The sequence below is a fragment of the Lepidochelys olivacea genome (genome assembly GCF_965140295.1).
Source record: "Lepidochelys olivacea isolate rLepOli2 genome assembly, chromosome: 20".
Lineage (NCBI taxonomy): Eukaryota > Metazoa > Chordata > Testudines > Cheloniidae > Lepidochelys > Lepidochelys olivacea.
The window spans coordinates 21695012-21714381 of NC_140430.1; the positions used below are offsets into that span (position 1 = coordinate 21695012).

Genomic DNA, 19370 nt, shown 5'->3' on the forward strand with positions numbered 1-19370 from the left:
GGACCTGGGCGGGGCTCTCTGCAAGCCACAAAGAGAGATGCTGTGGAAACTGAATTCTTCTGCAGACAACACTTGGAAGGTGTTTTCCCTGGTTTGGGTGACCTCTACCGGTCAAAAATATTTTTCCAAGTGAATTGAGATGGGTTGATGCAGATTCCCTGACCTGCTCCATGATCTCGTTCTCTAACACACAGAAACACAGAAAGGCAGCTAAGTGGGATTGCTCCTGCAAGTGTTTACACAACTGGGGCCTTACATTGCACACGGACAAGGGCTGGGCCTCATCCTTCCCAGTGCTGGCTCTAAAGCTGACCTTTGGTTGTGGAACAAAGAAATACACTCATAAAAATAACACGTAATAATGCTCCTGTAGCAGGAGCTGCCAGCCTGAGAGGCAGGCTGGGCTTGTGGGCAAGGCCCTGCATTGGGAAAAAAATCTCAGTTCAGTTCCTGGCTGTGCCACAGACTCCCTCTGTGACCTTGGGTAAGTCACTGCCTCTTCCTGGGCCTCAGCTCACGTGTCTGTAAAATGGGAATAGCAATTCTGCCCTGATTTAGGTTGTAAGCTCTTCGAGGCACTGTTGTGCTGGGAGTTGTAACACCCACATAGTGAGAGACAGGTGGCAGACACTGCCTTAATACTAACCATAATGAACCGCAAGAATTGGTTTTGTGCGTTAATTCTCAGTTGTTACTTGAACCCCTGGAACAATCCTACTGTGAACGTCGACCCGGTGTACCAGTGTGTCCCATTTGGATGTAGATGGTACCTTGCCATGTGCTGGAAACATACAATGCACTGAAAAACTCTGCACGGCCCAGTCACAATCTCCCCAGGTGCAGCAGCAAGGAGGCTTGAAGAATGTATCCACATGTTTTATTTAATCTGGTAAATTAATAAAAAATGTCAGCGGACAGGAAGCGGGGCTGTTTATGGACTTTTTGCTGCCTCATTTATTTTGCTAAATGGCATTTGTAGCTGCGAGCCACCTGTATTAGTGCAAATATAATTACAAATTTATTGCAGGGATAATTCTGAGTTAATTATAAGGCAACTCATTTGCTCAGTGGGGGCCCACAATATTTTTCATTAGTGCCAGCTCTAATTCTGAGCACTATTGTATCCCATCATTTTAATGTGTCGCACAATATTGTCCGATTACTTTATTTCCTGAAGCTGAGTGAGATGAAACATGGGCTCACCACCAGGCTGCTGCAGCACAAGTCTCAGGCATTCTGGTCTTAAGTGGGGTCGAGGTCTCACGCGGCATCCCGTCTCTTCCAGCCCACCCGGGGAAGGGCTCACGGCATATGAGACTCCGTAACATAGAGGGCTGGGAGAAAAGTGAGTGTGTGTGTGTAAAATTAAAAAATAACCCCACGTTTTTCTACATTTTCTATTGTTTTCAACAAAAAACTCAATCAGAAGTTGATTTTTTTATCCCAGTGCAGCACACGTCCCCGAAGGGTTAGCACAAGTGCCCCTACAGCGGTCTGCCCAGGCAAGACCCTGGTCTCTGGGGAGATGAAAACCTCGTTCTTTGTAATGCTGATGCTGACTTTTTGCTGTGTCTTTCCCCACCCAGTTACTGTTGGCTCAGTGGCAAGCCTGCCTTTCCCTTGCTGGGAAGGGGAGAAGGAATCCGTGATTGATCCAGGGCAGCTGGGAGGCAGAGACGCAGCAAGGCTTGGAAATCAGAGGGCGATGACAGACTGCAAAGTGAAGGGGAAGATGAGATTTAGCACCGCTCAGGCTCTTTGCCAAGGAAACTCGGCTGCCTGTGGCAGGAATGCAGAGCTGTAAAGCGGGATCGCTCATAGGTCTGAGCCGCGGCCTTTGGAATGCCCGTGCTGGGAGAGGGGCTCTGTCTGAGGCAGGCTGGGACTCTGAGGAGAGCAGGAAAGGAGACGGAGGCTACCCTGGAGGCTAGCATCTGGGCCGGGACACAACCTCCGTCAAAGGAGGCTAAATTCTGTGCTTCTCTGCTTGGACTGGAAACTGCTGAGGCTGGAGTCGGGTCTGTGTCTGTGTAAGTGCCCTGCTCACAAGGGAGGCCCGGGCCCTGATCTGACCCTCCAGTTAATGACTCTTCCTGCGCCTTATTTCCAGCCTGAACTTGTCTCACACCAGCTGCCGGCCCCTGGATCTCAGGCTGCCCTTGCCAGCTGGGAACTACAGGCCAGTCAGCCTCACCTCAGTCCCTGGAAAAATCATGGAGCAGGTTCTCAAAGAATCAATCCTGAAGCACTTGCATGAGAGGAAAGTGATCAGGAACAGCCAGCATGGATTCACCAAGGGAAGGTCATGCCTGACTAATCTAATCGCCTTTTATGATGAGATTACTGGTTCTGTGGATGAAGGGAAAGCAGTGGATGTATTGTTTCTTGACTTTAGCAAAGCTTTTGACACGGTCTCCCATAGTATTCTTGTCAGCAAGTTAAGGAAGTATGGGCTGGATGAATGCACTATAAGGTGGGTAGAAAGCTGGTTAGATTGTCGGGCTCAACGGGTAGTGATCAATGGCTCCATGTCTAGTTGGCAGCCGGTATCAAGTGGAGTGCCCCAAGGGTCGGTCCTGGGGCCGGTTTTATTCAATATCTTCATAAATGATCTGGAGGATGGTGTGGATTGCACTCTCAGCAAATTTGCGGATGATACTAAACTGGGAGGAGTGGTAGATACGCTGGAGGGGAGGGATAGGATACAGAAGGACCTAGACCAATTGGAAGATTGGGCCAAAAGGAATCTGATGAGGTTCAATAAGGATAAGTGCAGGGTCCTGCACTTAGGACGGAAGAACCCAATGCACAGCTACAGACTAGGGACCGAATGGCTAGGCAGCAGTTCTGCGGAAAAGGACCTAGGGGTGACAGTGGACGAGAAGCTGGATATGAGTCAGCAGTGTGCCCTTGTTGCCAAGAAGGCCAATGGCATTTTGGGATGTATAAGTAGGGGCATAGCGAGCAGATCAAGGGACGTGATCGTTCCCCTCTATTCGACATTGGTGAGGCCTCATCTGGAGTACTGTGTCCAGTTTTGGGCCCCACACTTCAAGAAGGATGTGGAGAAATTGGAGAGAGTCCAGCGAAGGGCAACAAAAATGATTAGGGGACTGGAACACATGAGTTATGAGGAGAGGCTGAGGGAGCTGGGATTGTTTAGCCTGCAGAAGAGAAGAATGAGGGGGGATTTGATAGCTGCTTTCAACTACCTGAAAGGGGGTTCCAAAGAGGATGGCTCTAGACTGTTCTCAATGGTAGCAGATGACAGAACGAGGAGTAATGGTCTCAAGTTGCAGTGGGGGAGGTTTAGATTGGATATTAGGAAAAACTTTTTCACTAAGAGGGTGGTGAAACACTGGAATGAGTTACCTAGGGAGGTGGTAGAATCTCCTTCCTTAGAGGTTTTTAAGGTCAGGCTTGACAAAGCCCTGGCTGGGATGATTTAACTGGGAATTGGTCCTGCTTTGAGCAGGGGGTTGGACTAGATGACCTTCTGGGGTCCCTTCCAACCCTGATATTCTATGATTCTATGATTCTATGATTACAGAGCTCTCCCTGCTCCCCCCACAGATCCTGGTCGGCCGCCTCACTTCTGTAGCCCCCAGCGCATAGGGTGTGAGCGCCCCGTTACCCTGCTCCAGCTCTGGCACCCCCCTCCCCTGCTCGCTCCCCACTGCCGCTTTCCTACACTGACCCGCCTCTGAGTGCCCCCGCCAGCTGGAGCTGCCGGGAGCCTGAGGCCAGCTGGACGCAGGTAGCGAGGCTCCTGTAGAGCAGTGCCCCCAGCATGGAGCAGGAAGGAACAGCTGATGCCACTTGGCAAGTGGAAGGCCCTTGCTGGCAACTTCAGCTCCTGTGTTCCCTTGTCAAGGGGCCCTTTTCCCTCTTCTGCAGAGCATCCTCCGACGTGGCAGGTGTCGGTGCTGGGCCTGGGCAGGGGACACTGCAGCCTGGGACAGGGCAGGGGAGTGCAGGAGCCTCGGGCAGACCCAGAGCTAGGTAGCAAGGCCCCCCAGACAGCAGAGCCCCTAGCTGGGAGCAGGAACCAGGTATGGGCAGAGGGAAGCAGGGCTGGGACATAGGCTCTGGGGAAAGTCACACCCTGCTTCCCTGGGCCTGTCCCTGCTTCCCCATTGCCCCTGTCTTCCTCCCAGTCCCAGGTAGGGCCCCAGAATTGAGCAAACATCCGCACTGTTTCAGCCACTGCATGGGGGTTCGGTGTCGGCTATGGTTAAGCCAGAAAGGGTACGTGTCTCAGAACTGCCAACCCCCAACGTTCAAAACTCCTGACTCAGACCTCCCAAAAATCATGAGTTTTTTAAGAACTGTATAACCCTGAGTTGTTTTGGTCTAGCTTTCGGTTTCTGACATCCTGCTGCCAGCAGCCCGCACCCAGTGTGTGCGTGTGACCCTTTCCCACAGTTATTGAGCAAGGTGGTTTTGACCCCACAGCTCTGCCATACTCCCCGGCCCTGGCATTTGTGTTGCTTCCCGCTCCAGCTGTGAACGCTACGCTAGATATTTTTCAGCCTATGGAAAAGCACAAATGGGTCCATCCTGGACTGTGAACAGAGGCACAGAGGTGTCAGCTCCCTTCAGTGGGCATTGCCGGCTGCGTTTAGCAGGCAAGAGCTGGCGGCCTGGATTTTACCTTTTGCTCCTCATTCTGATGCACTTCGCAGCTGGTTTGTGTCTTCATTAGAGGGTAAATAGCTATTGTTTGGGCTCTTATCAGATGGAAGAATGGACGTATCTGTGTTTTGTAAATTGTTCTTTCATCTTGGAAGAGGCTGTTTGTGTCTGAACGCTGCTCAACACATTGGCTCCTGATTCTATTCAGTTCCTTTTGTCTAGCTCTTGAATAGCTGTTTTCCATGAGAACCACAATAATGAATCCTTCTCCAGATTGAGGTGATTAAACCCTCCACTTAATCCCCCCCCATTTCCCCTCATTGAATAGCCTGGGGCTTGTCATGGGAAATGTCCATCTTTCATTTCATTTCCTTTTGCTCCTGCCACAAGAATGCTGCACCTGGAGACTTCGTAATTATCACTTGAATCTTATGTGATTAAGCAGGTAGCTAAACGGTTTCCACTGTCTGTTCCACTGCATCAGGTCCTGCATGAAAGGCTCTTAAACTGACAGTTTCCCGTTAAACCTTCTTCTGCAAAGTTGTCTATATTTCTGCACCTTGTTCTTATCATGGAGCTAGGATGGTTCCCTCTGAGGTACCCAAGGGCTCCCAAGGGGGCAATTCAAGGCAGCTATTTACCACCCTTCTGGAAAGGTGATGGCCAGACGACAGAGCTTCCTTCAGAGCAGCAGCCGTGTTAGTCTGTATCTGCAAAAAGAACAGGAGGACTCGTGGCACCTTAGAGACGAACCAATTTATTTGAGCATGAGCTTTCCTGAGCTACGGCTCACTGCGTCGGATGCGTCCTTTGCTGTTGCTATCGTTCAGTGGCACCCCATTGCACCGGGTGTTACATGCAGAGCTTCCACCCCAAAGAGACAAGGGCACAGAGTGAGGAAGTGACTTGCCTGAGGCCACGCGGCTGCTCAGTGGGCTCAGAACTCCGGCCCCCTGAGGCCAGGCCAATGCTCCCTTTGTAAAGCTGGGGAGGTTTCGACCACTGCCCTGTGACGAGTCTGAGGCCTGGCTCCAAACTCACCCAGCTTTCGCGTACACTGGTGTCGGGAGTTCAGGCCCACCTGCAGTTTCACCTCTCTGTTTATCCCTCCGTAACTTTGATCCCTCTCCACTGCACGTAACACCCACAGGAGCTGCTGCCCTGATCTCGGTGCAGCAGGGCAACCCCAGTCGAGCAGACACGTCAGAACGATACCCCAGCAGCTAGAAACAGAACAGTCTTGCCCAGTTCTCTACTTCACCTACACGTCTGCTCCTTCTATTCGTTATCAAACCCTTCACCCCCTCTAACGAGGTTTTCGTGATCAATGAACATGCTCCTTATCCCCACACCTTGGCTTGTGTCTCTCCTCCCCCATCTGCCCGTCTCTCACCCCGCAGGAGGCATGTGCACGTAACTTGCTGCAAGCCCTTTGCCCGCCCTTTGGGGCCCCCTCGTTTCCATCATGCCAGCGTGCTCGGCGCTCCCGTTACCTGCCTCTTAGGTCAATGACCACCTCGTTTTCAAGGTGGGTTCAGAGGCAGGGCTCTCAGCTGCGACCTGCTCAAGGGCCTTGGTCTTACTGATAGACAGACAGACCGACCTGGACTGGCGTTATGGTGCTGAGCTCACAGCTGACCCGTACCTTGGTCTGCGGGGCCCCTGTTCCCTTCTTTTCAGACTGGAATTCCCCAAGGCTATTTCATTTCAGAGCTGAAACCCAGTGGATCCAGCAGCACTAGCTCCTGGTTTCCATTTCTCCTCTTCTCGCTGCTCTATGCTCACTTCTCGCACTATTTATAACCCACAAAATGACCATTTTATGGAACAGCAGATGCCTTGGCAGGGCTCGGAGCCTGTTATACTGCATCTGGCCATGCCTCCCTGTCCCCCGAAGTGACAGTAATTAGCAGAGTGGCTGGCTCTGGCTGACAGATCCGGAGCGTGTGCTGGAGCCATTACAGAGCAGATCTGAAGAGACTCGCTGGCCGGTGTCAACAGGGAGTGTCCCACCTGCCACAGCAGGGATGGACTCCAATCTGAGGTGAGCACCATGCGAAACTGGCGTGGCGGGGGGCCTCCCGGGGCACCCAGGACCCGGACGGCTGAGTTTAGTTAATACGGCAGAAGTTCATTCAGTGAAAGGTTGAGAAATTCAAAACTGATAAAAGGAAACGCTTCCTACAACCCATGATTGGACTATGGAACTCACAGCCACAGCAAGTGACTGACGCCAAGAACGTAACAAGGTTCTAAATCGGGGGGTGGGCAAACTACGGCCTGCGGACCACGTCCAGCCCGTGGGACCCTCCTGCCCGGCCCCTGAGCCCCTGACCCAGGAGGCTCGACCCCGGCCCCTCCCCCGCTGGTCAGGGGGCGCGGGTGTGGATAGGGGTTGGGGCGGTCAGAGGGTAGGCAACAGAGGGGTTGAATGGGGCCAGGGGTCCTGGGAGGGCAGTCAGGAAGGAGGGGGGCATGATGTGGATCACAGAAACCCCCTTGGAGCTGCCAACTGATGTGCCAGACTACGTCTGCCCCTGCTTTCCCTGCCAGCTTGGGACTCCAGCACCCTGTCTTGCTGAGCCAGACGAGCCAGACACACCAGTCTGCTCCAGCACAGACCCAGGGTCTGAACCACATGCCCCAAAGCTGTAGACTTAACCAAAAAGCAACTTAAGAAGTGTTCCTGCCTTTAACACTCAGATGCCCAACTCCCAATGGGGTCCAAACCCCAAATAAATCCATTTTACTCTGTATAAAGCTTATACAGGGTAAACTCATAAATTGTTCACCCTCTATAACACTGATAGAGAGATATGCACAGCTGTTTGCCCCCCCTCAGGTATTAATACATACTCTGGCTTAATTAATACGTAAAAAATGATTTTATTAAATACAGAAAGTACGATTTAAGTGGTTCCAAGTAGTAACAGATAGAACAAAGTGAATTACCAAGCAAAATAAAATAGAACACGCAAGTCTATGTCTAAGAAAACTGAATATAGATTAAAAACCTCACCCAGTCAGCTTCCTTTTACAGACTAGTCTCCTTCTAGTCTGGGTCCAGCAATCACTCACACCCCCTGTAGTTACTATCCTTTGTTCCAGTTTCTTTCAGGTATCCTTGGGGGTGGAGAGGCTCTCTCTTGAGCAAGCTGAAGACAAAATGAAGAGGTCTCCCAGGGGTTTAAATAGACTTTCTCTTGTGGGTGGACACCCCGCGTAGAATCCAGCTACAAAATGGAGTTTTGGAGTCACATGGGCCAGTCACATGTCCAGGCACGACTCAGAACTTACAGGTAGCAGTCATGGGTCACATGCTACCTTGAACGTCCTCAAGTAGACTTCTTATGTGGATTGGAGCATTCCAAGATCCATTGTCCCTTAAGTGTTTCTTGACTGGGCACTTAATTTGCACATTCCTGTCTCAAGAAGCTGCCCAAATGCTTTACAAATGCTACTTAAAAGTCAGGCAAGAACACACCCAATATCATAACTTCAAATACAAAAATGACACATGCATACAAATAGGATTAATAGATTCAGTAGATCATCACCTTTACAGAGAGCTGTTACATGGCATATGTAGCATAAAACATATTCTAGTTATGTCATATATACATTCATAAGCATATTTCCATAAAGCCTTATGGAGGACACCGTCACAGGGGGGTTGGATGAGGCGGCTGGGGGCAGTCAGGGGCAGGGGTTCTGGGGGCAATCAGGGGGCAGGGAGAAGGGGTGATTGGATCGGTCAGGGGTCCCAGGGGGCAGGCAGGAATGAGAGGAGGGATTGGATGGGGTGGCAGGGGGAAGTCAGGGATGGGAGTTCTGGGGGCGGTCAGGGAGTGGGGGGAGGGGTGGATGGAGCAGGGGTCCCGGGCGGGCTGTCAGGGAACAGGGGGGGTAGGGGGTTTGGATGGAGCAGGAGTCCTGGGGGGGCCATCAGGGGGCGAGAAGCAGGGTGGGGGCAGGGGCCGGGCCACACCTGGCTGTTCGGGGAGGCACAGCCTCCTCTAACCAGCCCTCCATACAATTTCCGAAACCCGATATGGTGCTCAGTCCAAAAAGTTTGCCCGCCCCTATTCTAAAAGGACTGGGCATTTGCAGGCTATCCAGAATAGCCAGAGCTAGAATAGTCAATGACAACAAACAGGATTGAAAGGAATATTAGCACTCATATTTCAGAGCTCAAACCAATCTCTAGCTATTAGAGACCAGGATGCAACCTATGTGGGGAGCAGATTACACCTTCCTCTGAAAAACCAGGTGCCAGCCACCTCTGGAGACAGGGCTAAAATAGATCTTGGGTCTGACCCAGTCTAGCAATCCTTGTGTTCCTCACCTAAGAGACAGTTTTATTAACTAACCAAACTCTGCGAGGTCCAATTAATTACCATAATTAATGAGAACATAAGAATTGCCAGACCAGATCCAGACCGGTGAGCCAACTTCTCCACTAGTGCGTGTCCATGTGTGTGTAAATGTACACACCAATGCCCTCTACTGGGTGGAATCAGACTTGCTCAGCTGTGTGTCATATGCCCTGCACTTCTGACGGCTAATGGAAATTCTCCCCTGGCTCAGGGGGTCAGGGCCTGAACTTTTGGAGCAGGTTGGTCTGAGCTGTGTCCTCACCTTTGCCATGAGTGGCCATGAAGCCTGTGGCAGAGGTGTCTGAAACAGCCACAAAGTCCGCACCCCCACCCTGACTCCCTGGGCTGCCACACATCTCCAACATAACAACACACACAGTTCAGACCAGAACGCCAGGGGCAAGTGTCCTGGCTGGAGCGGAGGATGGCTCTTGCTCAGCCCCTGGAGAGAGCATCAGGGAAGAAAGACATTCCAGCTGGGCTTCTGAAATCCCATTAAAATCCAGCGGGTGTTGAGTGCCTCACTCCCTTAGTCTCCTAGTGTGTGTGTGAGAGAGAGAGAGAGGAGGCTGCTGCCTGGCTCCCCCAGAGCAGAGAGAATTCGGTGTGGGAACACGAGTGTGCACTCGCACATGCACGCACACCCCCCATGCAGTCATTTACCTCCTTGACAGCCAATACACTAATTCCTCCTTATCTCCTGGGCCTGTCCCCCCCAAATCCATCCTGATCCCTGAAAGCACAGACATCTTATCCTTGCTCGAACCCGTCTCCCTGGTCGAATGAGTAATAAACAGCCTGGAATGACTCATCTTTCTTCCCAGCAGGCAATTAATGCTGGATCTGCAGATAATGAGCTACTGGGGTTGTCACTCTCTCAGGAGCAGCGGAGGTAAGATGCAAATGAAGAATGCTCCATACCTTCACCTTAAACTCCTAAACCCCCAAGTCCCAGAGGATTGATTAAAATGGGGTTTAATTAAATGATGGAGGGGGGAACAGGAGGAGCCAATGGACAGATGCAGGCAGCGAGACTGGAGAGGTGCACACTGCCTGTCAGCAGGGAGCTTCCCTTCCCTCTGCGACTGCGACTTCACTGCTCCCCATGCACTCCTGTCTGAGCACCTGGGAACCAGTCACAGCTTTATCCTGGCAACACCCTGGTCAGCAGACCCACAGCACAGAAGTTTTCTTAAAAGTCATATGGGAGGATGATTGGAGGAATTCTGGGGGAGTGGGGTCGAGTGGTGAGAGCAGGGGGGCTGGGCGTCAGGACTCCTGGGTTCTATCCCCGGCTCTGGGAGTGGAGTGGGGTTTAGTAGGGGCGGGCTCCTGGGTTCTACTGCCAGGTAGGGAAGGCTTCATCTAACGGCACAGAGACCAGAACCTTCAAAAAGGGAGCCTGCCGCCGAGCCAGAAAGGGACACCAGGCGCCCGAAGGGCCTTAGCTACACTCCCAGCCTTCCTTACACCAGCAGGCAAGAAAGCACCAGGAGGCTGACAGCCAGAAATGGAGAGGACAGGTGGGCCTGTGTCTTTCATTGTTTTATTCATTTATCTAACAGCACCCCAGGGCGCGTGTATGGCGCGCCCCCGGGTGGAATAAAGAGAAAGACAAGGCCCTGTCCCCAAAGGGCTTGCACATGGCATGTCCAGTGCAAGGAGCAAATAGGAAGAGGGTTTCTCACCCTGGGCAGGGTCCAGCACAAGGCCTAGCTGCCCTCACCCTGACCCCTCACTCCTAGGCAGGGCCCTGCATGAAACCTAGGGGACCTCCTACCCTCACCTAGGGTGGCCAACTTTCTAATCGCACAAAACCGAACACCCCTGCCCCACCCTTGTCCTGAGGCCCCGCCCCTTCCCTTCCCCAAGGCCCCGCCCCACCCCACCCCTTCTCAGAGGCCACGCCCCTCACTCGCTCCATCCCCCCCTTCCTCCATTACTCGCTCTCCCCCACCCTCACTCACTTTCGCCCAGCTGGGGCAGGGGGTTGGGGTGCAGGAGGGGGGTGAGGGTTCCAGCTGGGGGTACAGGCTCTGGGGTGGGGCCGAGGCTGAGGGGTTCAGAGTGTTGGCTCAGGCTGAGGGTGTGGGCTCTGGGTTGGGGCTGGGGATGAGGGGCTTGGGGTGCAGGAGGGGCTGAGGGCTGGGGCAGGGGGGTGGGGTGGGGGCTTGCAGGGTGAAGGCTCTGGGAGGGAGTTTGGGTGTGGGAGGGGACTCTGGGCTGGGGCAGGGAGTTGGGGTGCAGGAGGTGGTGCGGGAGGGGTGCAGGAGGGGGTGCAGGGTGCAGGCACCCTCCCCACCCTCCTGCAGCTCCCATTGGTTGCGGTTCCCGGCCAATGGGCGCTGTGAAGCCGCACTTGGGGCATGGGCAGCTCAGGGAGCCTTCCTGGCCGCACATGTGCCCAGGAGCCGCAGGGACCCGGCAGGTGTTTCCAGAAGCCACACGGAGCTAGGGCAGGCAGGGAGCCGCTGACCGGACTGTTAACGGCCTAGTTGGCAGTGCCGACCGGAGCCGCCAGGGTCCCTTTTCGAGCGGGTGTTCTGGTCGAAAATCGGCCACCTAGCAACCCTCCTCCACTCCTGGGAAGGGGCCCGCACAAGATTGAGGCAACATTGAAGTCCCACTGGAGGCCTCTGTTTCATTGGAGGCGGCAGGGTCCAGTCCAGTGGAGATGGCCCTGAGCAATAGTCCACAATCCTCTTGTGCGAGTCACTTCGCTTCGCTTCTGTGTCCCTCCTGCCCAGCCTAGGAGGCTCTGCTGATGTCCAAATGACAGTGACTACAGCAGGCCTAGACCTGCCTTTCCAGCCATACCTGAGCCCCTTGTCTGAAGGGGGTCCAAGAACTGTCTGTGCAATGTGTTATTCTTTCATCAAAGATAACATGGTGAACTATTCTAATAGATGCTCATTATTAACAGAAGCCTTCTAGGAATGCGAGATCATCTCTGAATGCTTTATTAATGATTAATGACATGCTGCCTTTCAAAACAAAGGCTTTGGACACTAGAGAAAGGTATTTTATTCATTGTATTTTGCTGCTACTGTTAGTATTGACGGAGAAATAAGATGATAGGCATGGGGAAAAGTCACCAGGGAAAGAAAAGAAAGAAAGACAGACAGGGCTGGAAGGCTCAAAGCAGACAAGACCTGTACATCAGAAGAGTTCTCTCTCTCTCCCACACTCCAGCTTAAGAGGAGCTTTCCCAGCCCCTCTGCTAATGATGCTGCTAATTCTATTTTTGCAGGTTTTCCGGTGTTAGCAGCCGGCTTTTGCAGCTTATGTCTCCAGGAGACCCTGGGAGCTGAGATGCAATTCCCACATGCGAGAAACCCACTGTCCAACACACCTGCACTCACCAAATAGGTGACTTGCTCACCACAGACATAACAGCCTTAAATATTTAAGATTAAATGATTAGCACTGGCCCTGGCAGGGCCGGCGCCTCATGGGAGGGACTCATCTCAGAACCAATTATCTCCACATTATTGCCTTCAGCTTGGGAGAGATGGATCCCATGCCCACCCTTCACATCAGATGGGAGGCAAGTATTAGAGCTCAGGGATGTGTGTGCCAGCTCGTTAATGTGCCGCTGAAAGAAATCCCAGATGAGGGATGATTGATTGAAACAGGGACTGCAATCTACACACATGTACAGCCTCACCTTACACCCTGAACTGTGGCCAGGATACTTGGGGCACAGAAGTTTTCTTTTACCACCACATGTACAGATGACTAGGGGAGGGTACTGGGGTCTGGTGGGGTACAGCAGGGAGGGCTGGGAGTCAGGCTTCCTAGCTCTGCGAAGGGGGAGAGGTTAATGGGAAGCAGCACTTCTAGTTTTTATTCCCAGCTCTGGAAGGAGAGTGGAGTCTAGTGGTTAGAGCAGGCGGGGGCTAAGAGTCAGGATGCCTGGATTCTGTTTCCAGCTCTGCTAGTGATTCATTGTGTGACCTTTGGTGAATTTCTGTGCTCTAGTTTTCCTGTCTGTAAAATGGAGGCAACGCTGGCCTCGTTCACAGTAGTGAAATGCTAAAAATACATTTAATGCTAATGTTCATGCACCAATGCTGGGCGTTGCAGTTTGCAGGGCTCGCCCATTGCTTGGTTTATTCCACGGCCTGGGGTCACTCTGGGGCCCATGGAAATCTGACCCAAAATATTTATGTTGGGGAGGGTTGCTTGAACATTCACAGTGGAGGTGGTTTTGGGTTGTTTTTTTGTTTGTTGGGGTGGGCGCAGGGGGGGCTTTTGCTTCTCCAAATTGGCTGCTGGAATCAGAGCAGAACTTACAATTTCTGTTACGACTTGTTTACAAGCAACAACAGTAAAAAATAATACGCTATTTCAATCCTGAGTCCTAGGCAATGAACCAGGGAGGATGAATGAGGAGTCAGAGAGTGCCAAAGATCAAGTCATCATAATATCATCAAATCTGGGATACTCCAGAGGGATCCACATCCAAAGACAGAGGCGCAGAGCAAACGTGACGCAGGCCAGCTCAGAAGGGATAAGAAGCAAGCCGCAGAAAATGGACTGGAATCAACAATTGTCAAGAACAATTACCTTGGAGAAGGGCAGATGGGACTGCGCAGATCAGTAAGAGCTAGATATGAATGACTAGGGACTACAGTGGGTCACTAGGGATTAGCAGACAAAAGATGGTAATAAAACCTAGAGAGGGAAGGAAGAAAGAAAATGTATTAAAGGTAGGAGGAGGAATTGGAAATATGTCTGGCTGGTGAGTCTTGCTTGGGGTCTCCAGATTTGGGGTCTGTAAGGAATTCTGCCCCCAGTCAGACTGGCAGGAGACTTTATGGGGGGGGGGTGCCTTCCTCTGCAGCATGGTGTTTGGGTGAACTACTGATATCGTCTTGGCGTTTCTTACCTGTTCTAATCAATTCCCTGCCGGTGGACGGGGCTCAGACACTGGGCTCACCTTGGTCCCTCCTGTTCTCTGCTTGTGGCTCACAAGAGTTTAGTCTCCTGAGGACTGAAATATTTTGGTTTAACTCCAGTCAGTGGGCTCAATCTAGGGCCTGTATAAAGGCCTGTGATATGCAGGAGGTCAGGCAAGATGATATCATGGCCTTAAACTCTGCAAAACCTATGAAACTTGGAAGGAAGAAGCTGAGCTAGAGCCCAGAGAAAGAGGCACTGTGAGACACAAGTCTGCCTGTCCATCTGTGCCACGGTAGCTGAGATATCTATGGTGATATCCCTTCCAGACTGTGCCCTTCACTCCTCCCAGCCCCGGACATTTCTCAGGGACTTCGGTGGCTGCCTCACCGCACAGGCGAGTTTCCCCCGCTGGGAGAGGGCACAGTTCCCTGCTCCGCCATAGCCTCCCTTCTGCTCTCTGCCACTCAGGTCTCCATTGGCGAATTGGGGATCACAATCCTTCCGGTGTCTGTCTTGTTGGTTTATACTGTAAGCAGGGACTCTCCTACTCTCTGTCCCTGCAGTGCCCAGCCCAGTTGGGTCCTGATCTCAGTCAGGATCTGTGCAGCGCCTGGGCCAAGGCAGGGCCGGGCTTGGTGCCTCTGGGGGCTACTGTGACGCAGATGATAATGCTAGGAATGGAGACTAGCGTCCAGCCAGGCCCGGATGCAGCAGGGAAGAAAAATCAGACAGAGGCCAATGTAATGGGGCTGGTTTCAGCACTTCAGCCTGCTAGGAGAGAGAGAGCAAGTGCAGCTCTTATCTCTCAGTTCCCTAAAAGGATGTAAATTGGAGGCCATTGTGCTCCTTCCAGCCACAACTAAGGGGAAAAGAATATTCTGAAAAGGACACAAAAGGAAGGAGACTGCATTGAAGTGACCCCCACACCTCGATTAAGATTTTGAAGCAGGCTCTGGAGCTGACAAGGATCTTTGCAGAGGCCAAATGGGATCATTTGAAGAAGTGAGAAACTGGAAATACGCTGTTAGTTTCTAGATCAGATGACTCTGTTATATGACATTAGCATAGACACATCCGTACAGAGAGCAAAGCAAGTAGAGACCTTATCAATCCCCCACAACTCCCTCCGTGCCTGGCAAAGTAAACCACTTGCTGTATTCCAAAGGGAAAACATCCAAAAGAGACCTTGCAGCCTCCAGATGCTGGAAAATAATTTGGGGGGGAAAGTGTTGTACAGACTCCTTGAGACAGAGCTGTACAAAGAATGAAAGACACAGACGGCGCCATGTATACTGCATGAGAGATGAGATTGCAGAGTTGTTTGGGTAAAGAATAAATGCGTGGGAGGGCAGGAGCGTGTGATAGTGAGGATGTGGTGCCAGAGAGTGAGATTTCACATGCTGGCTGATCAAACCCTGCCAGCAGAGATGCGGGGGTCTGGAGTAATATAGACCAGGACTCTCCTTTCAGATCTGTTCAGAAAACTGTAAAACAGAGTGATAACTAGCCAAAGCTTGTGAGAATCCCTGTGGGTCTTGCTCACAGCTGGATTTGCTTCTGTCTCTAAATCTGCTGTTTGCCTGTGCACTGCGATGTCTCTACAGACGGCCCCCCTTGCATTTCAATCACCTTTGAATTTCAGCATTCAGTGAAAACACATCATGTTCGGGCTCTGCCAACACTGAGTGACTTTGGAACAAACTCTCGTCTTTCTTTAAACTCAGCAATGCCATGACTAGTGTTAGACACAGGTTGAGCTAAACGTATTGTGCGCATGGCTCTCTAAGGATGGCCGATGGTGCAATAGTGTCCTCGGGAATAATATATTACAGTAGTATCAGAGGGGTCGCCGTGTTAGTCTGGATCTGTAACAGCGGCAGAGTCCTGTGGCACCTTATAGACTAACAGATGTATTGGAGCATGAGCTTTTGCGGGTGAATCCCCCCAACGAGGTGGGTAGTCACCCACGAAAGCTTACACTCCAATACGTCTGTTAGTCTATAAGGTGCCACAGGAGTCTTTGCTGATATTACAGTAGCACATCCAGCCCCCAGCTGAGAGAAAGGCCTCTCGGTGCTGCACAGACAGGGAGAGCGTCCCTGTCCCAAAGAGCTGAGAGTTAAAATAGCCAATGGAAGGATCCTTACCCCTGTTTTACAGATGGGGAAATGAAGGCCTTTGAGAGGAAGTGACTCCCCCAAGGCTACACAGGAAATTGGAGTCAGGAACTGAATGCACAGTCCTATCCCCCTGCTTTAGCCACAAGGCCACCCTTCCTCTCAGTTCCACTACATAGCTAGTGCAGGCTGGCACATCTGTTCAGTGATGCCTGTTAAAGAGTTAATTGGTCCCAGTTCCATTTCCAGGAAATGGGCATCCCAGCACTAACCAGCCCCTGCTAGGCAGCCCCAGCAGAGAGGCCCAGGGCTGCCTGGCCAGTCCAGACTGACTCCCCTGTCACTCCAAGACGGGATCCCAGTGCGGTGGAGATGCTGTGCGTGTCTGCCGCTCTCTATGCTGAGACTAACTCCAGACCCGTGTTTTCCAGTGCTGCCAGCATGGGACCTTTCACCAGTATTAAAACCCATCCTGAATTACTGGGAGCCTCTCCTCCCGCTTCAATAGCCTTTTCCTCAGTCAGGCCCTGATGTCCACACGGGGGGGTGGGGGGGGGGAGAAAGGGAGAAACACGTATCTGCCGTATTTTGCTGAAAGAGATGCCTGGTCTCTTGCAAGGTTTGCAAGAGGGCTTGAAAATGAGGCCAGATGGTGTTGTAAGCATGAAAGGGAATGAGAGCAGGCAGCAGGAGTCCCAGAAAACACCTTTCAGTGCCAGGAAGATGCTCAAGAGCTGGGGAGGGGAGGAATAAAAGGAAACTCATTCATTCTACGGAGCTAAATTAGAGCAAACCTGATCTCCTGCTCAGCTACATTGTCATTACCCCCTGTTTAATTTTTAACCATGTGTTCCATGGAGGAGGTGATCATTGCCTGGCCCTAGAGTTCAGGTAATTCATAAATTCCCCTCCGCCCCCCCACCAAATACCACTGCTGTTTTCTTCAAATTAAGGTTTCCCGTAAGGAGCACAATGTGGCTCTAGCTTTGCTGATTTACAGCTGCTGCTGCTGGATAAAAATGCTTCTTTTATGCCAAGTTCTCCCGCTAGGAATTGTTGTTGTTTGGCTAATTTTGTTCTCCATGCACTGAGGGCCCTTTTGCTGATGGCTCTTTCTTTTGGCTGGGAGCTTGCTTATTTATTGACTGACGTATTTTACCCCTTCACTCTGGATGGATGCTCGCAATGCACTGGAATGGTGCAAAAACAACAGACGGTGTCCCATTGTTCTCATTGTTACAGTGGCACCAAACCGAGAGAGAGGGGCTCCCGCTGCACTGAGCTCTGCTCAGACCTGTCCCTGCTCAAAGAGTTCAAATCTAGAGAGACACAGGGTGGGAGAAAGGGAGCTCTATTCTTTAATGAGGTGTGTTATGGTAGCAACTGGGAGCCACGCTCATGGACCAGGAACTCGCTGGGCTAGGTGCTGTACAAACACAGAACAAAACAACAGCCCCTGCCCCAAAGAGCTCACACTTAGGGAGGGGAATTGCCCAAGGCCGCCTGCAGGGCTGGAGGTTGGGCTAGAGCGTGGGTCTATTCACTGGGCCATATTTCCTCTGCTAATGGCATGATGGCCTCTGAAGGCGAGATATTCAGCAGGTGTCACACTCATATTTGCACACCTGCTACACTGTACATCCGAAAGGCTGTCACGTGTCTGAGCACTCAGTGCTGTGCGGTAGACACACAAGCAGCCAAACACACAAGCAGCCAAGAGCACACTGCCCCAGCGCTTGGCTCTCTGAATGCACAGTCTAGCTCCTCACCCTCACAGCTTCCCATGCACTTCTCCCCAGCAGCCAGAGGAACTGGCTTACCCGCCACGACCAGCAGCTATGTCCCACCAGGGCAACGGAACCATCAGCCACCAGAGCGAGACTCCTTTGCTCAGCACTTGCGCTGTGACCAGTTGGAACTCACTCCCAGGAGAAACAAGACTGGTCACGAAGTTCAGAGACTTTTCACATCAAAATGTGAAACCCCTTTTCGTGAGCCAGGCTTCCTGCCATTCAACTATATAGGTAAGAAAAACCCACCTGGACTATGGCAAGTGGAGGGTAAAACAGAGCGTGTCAGTGAGTTTGTCTTACCACGTATATGGTGCTGAACTACTGGGGTGATACTTACACGCAATATAAATGGTAGCTAGACAGTCACAAACCACCCCACGTCCTGCTCCAAGTGCCAGGCACACTTCTTCACACTTGCCTTCTCCAACATAAACACAGAACAGTGTGGACTTATTTAAACAAAAAAAATCCCCCAATACAAAACCCTTCCAAAACAAAGGCTCCACTGAACATCTTGGGGGGAGGATGAGAGACCAAACAAACTTAATGTGACAGATGTTATGATGCTTAATGCATGACTGGAAGGCACTCGGATTCATTACAGTGATTAGGATAATGTAAGAATCTATACACAATAGAATAGCACCAGGCAGGCTCAATTCAGCAGGTAGATAAATTGATTAATTAGATGATGAATGCGTATGGAGTCAGTAGATAGACAGTGACAGTACTGTAGAAGCTGGATTCTGTAGATAGATGTGTGACAAATATTACCACCCCATGCAGTACCTTTGGGGGCCATTGTAGTCAATTTACAATGGTTTATGTATGATTATGTTCTACTCCTTGGAGGGAGGTTATTGCAGCCCATATAAGACCTAAAAACTTAAGGGGCAATTAAGGTGGATCACTGAGACTGCACAGCTCTGGAGACATACCAGCGCCTGGAGTGGTTTGCATAAACTGGTTTAAGTGGGTTTTCCAGGGACAAAGGAAGGGCGTTTGGTGTAAAAGGATGAGCTGGAATTGATACAGGGCCTTCTTTCTGATCCAGCAAACAGACAGGCCCTTCTGTCCAAGAGGCAGAATACTTGCAGAAGGGTTGAAAAGGCTTTGGTCTCCAAGGCCCCATAAGACGGATGGGTGACTGCTGGTGTGTTTGAATCTGTTTATTGGTTTTATGTTTCCTCGGTGATGCTTTTGCCTTAAGAATAAAGGTGCTTGTTTAGAAGGAGCAGGGTGGTTACTGGTAACTGCTGACAATGCTCTGTTCATAGACCTCAGAGAGACTGCAAAGCACTGGCCATCAGGCAGACTGGCTTGCTGGGGATATCACAGTGTAAGGCAGGGAGCTGTGCAGATTTTCACACACACACACCCCCCGCCCCAGTAGAAGAGAATGGGACAAGGGTCCCTGCCCAAAGACAGGTGACAGCTGGAGGCCTGATTGGGATCTCTGGAGGGGACCACGGAGGGGTGGTGGATACAGGTGCATTTACTCTGAAGCTGTGACGAGATAGTTATGACTTTTTGCAAATGCAAAG

General features: G+C 51.5%; 1 long non-coding RNA gene across 3 annotated transcripts; it reads left to right on the forward strand.

The window, feature by feature from the left end:
* The first annotated feature begins 3457 nt into the window (after positions 1–3457).
* On the forward strand, positions 3458–13745 carry LOC311510301. 3 transcript variants are annotated; one of them, XR_014709067.1, is made up of 3 exons: positions 3458–7934; positions 9836–9903; positions 12262–13745. It is a non-coding gene; the product is annotated as an uncharacterized lncRNA (long non-coding RNA). The 3 variants fall into 3 exon arrangements; XR_014709068.1 differs by having other exon boundaries at positions 9839–9903; XR_014709069.1 differs by having other exon boundaries at positions 3460–7934; positions 13373–13745.
* Positions 13746–19370: the final 5625 nt, after the last annotated feature.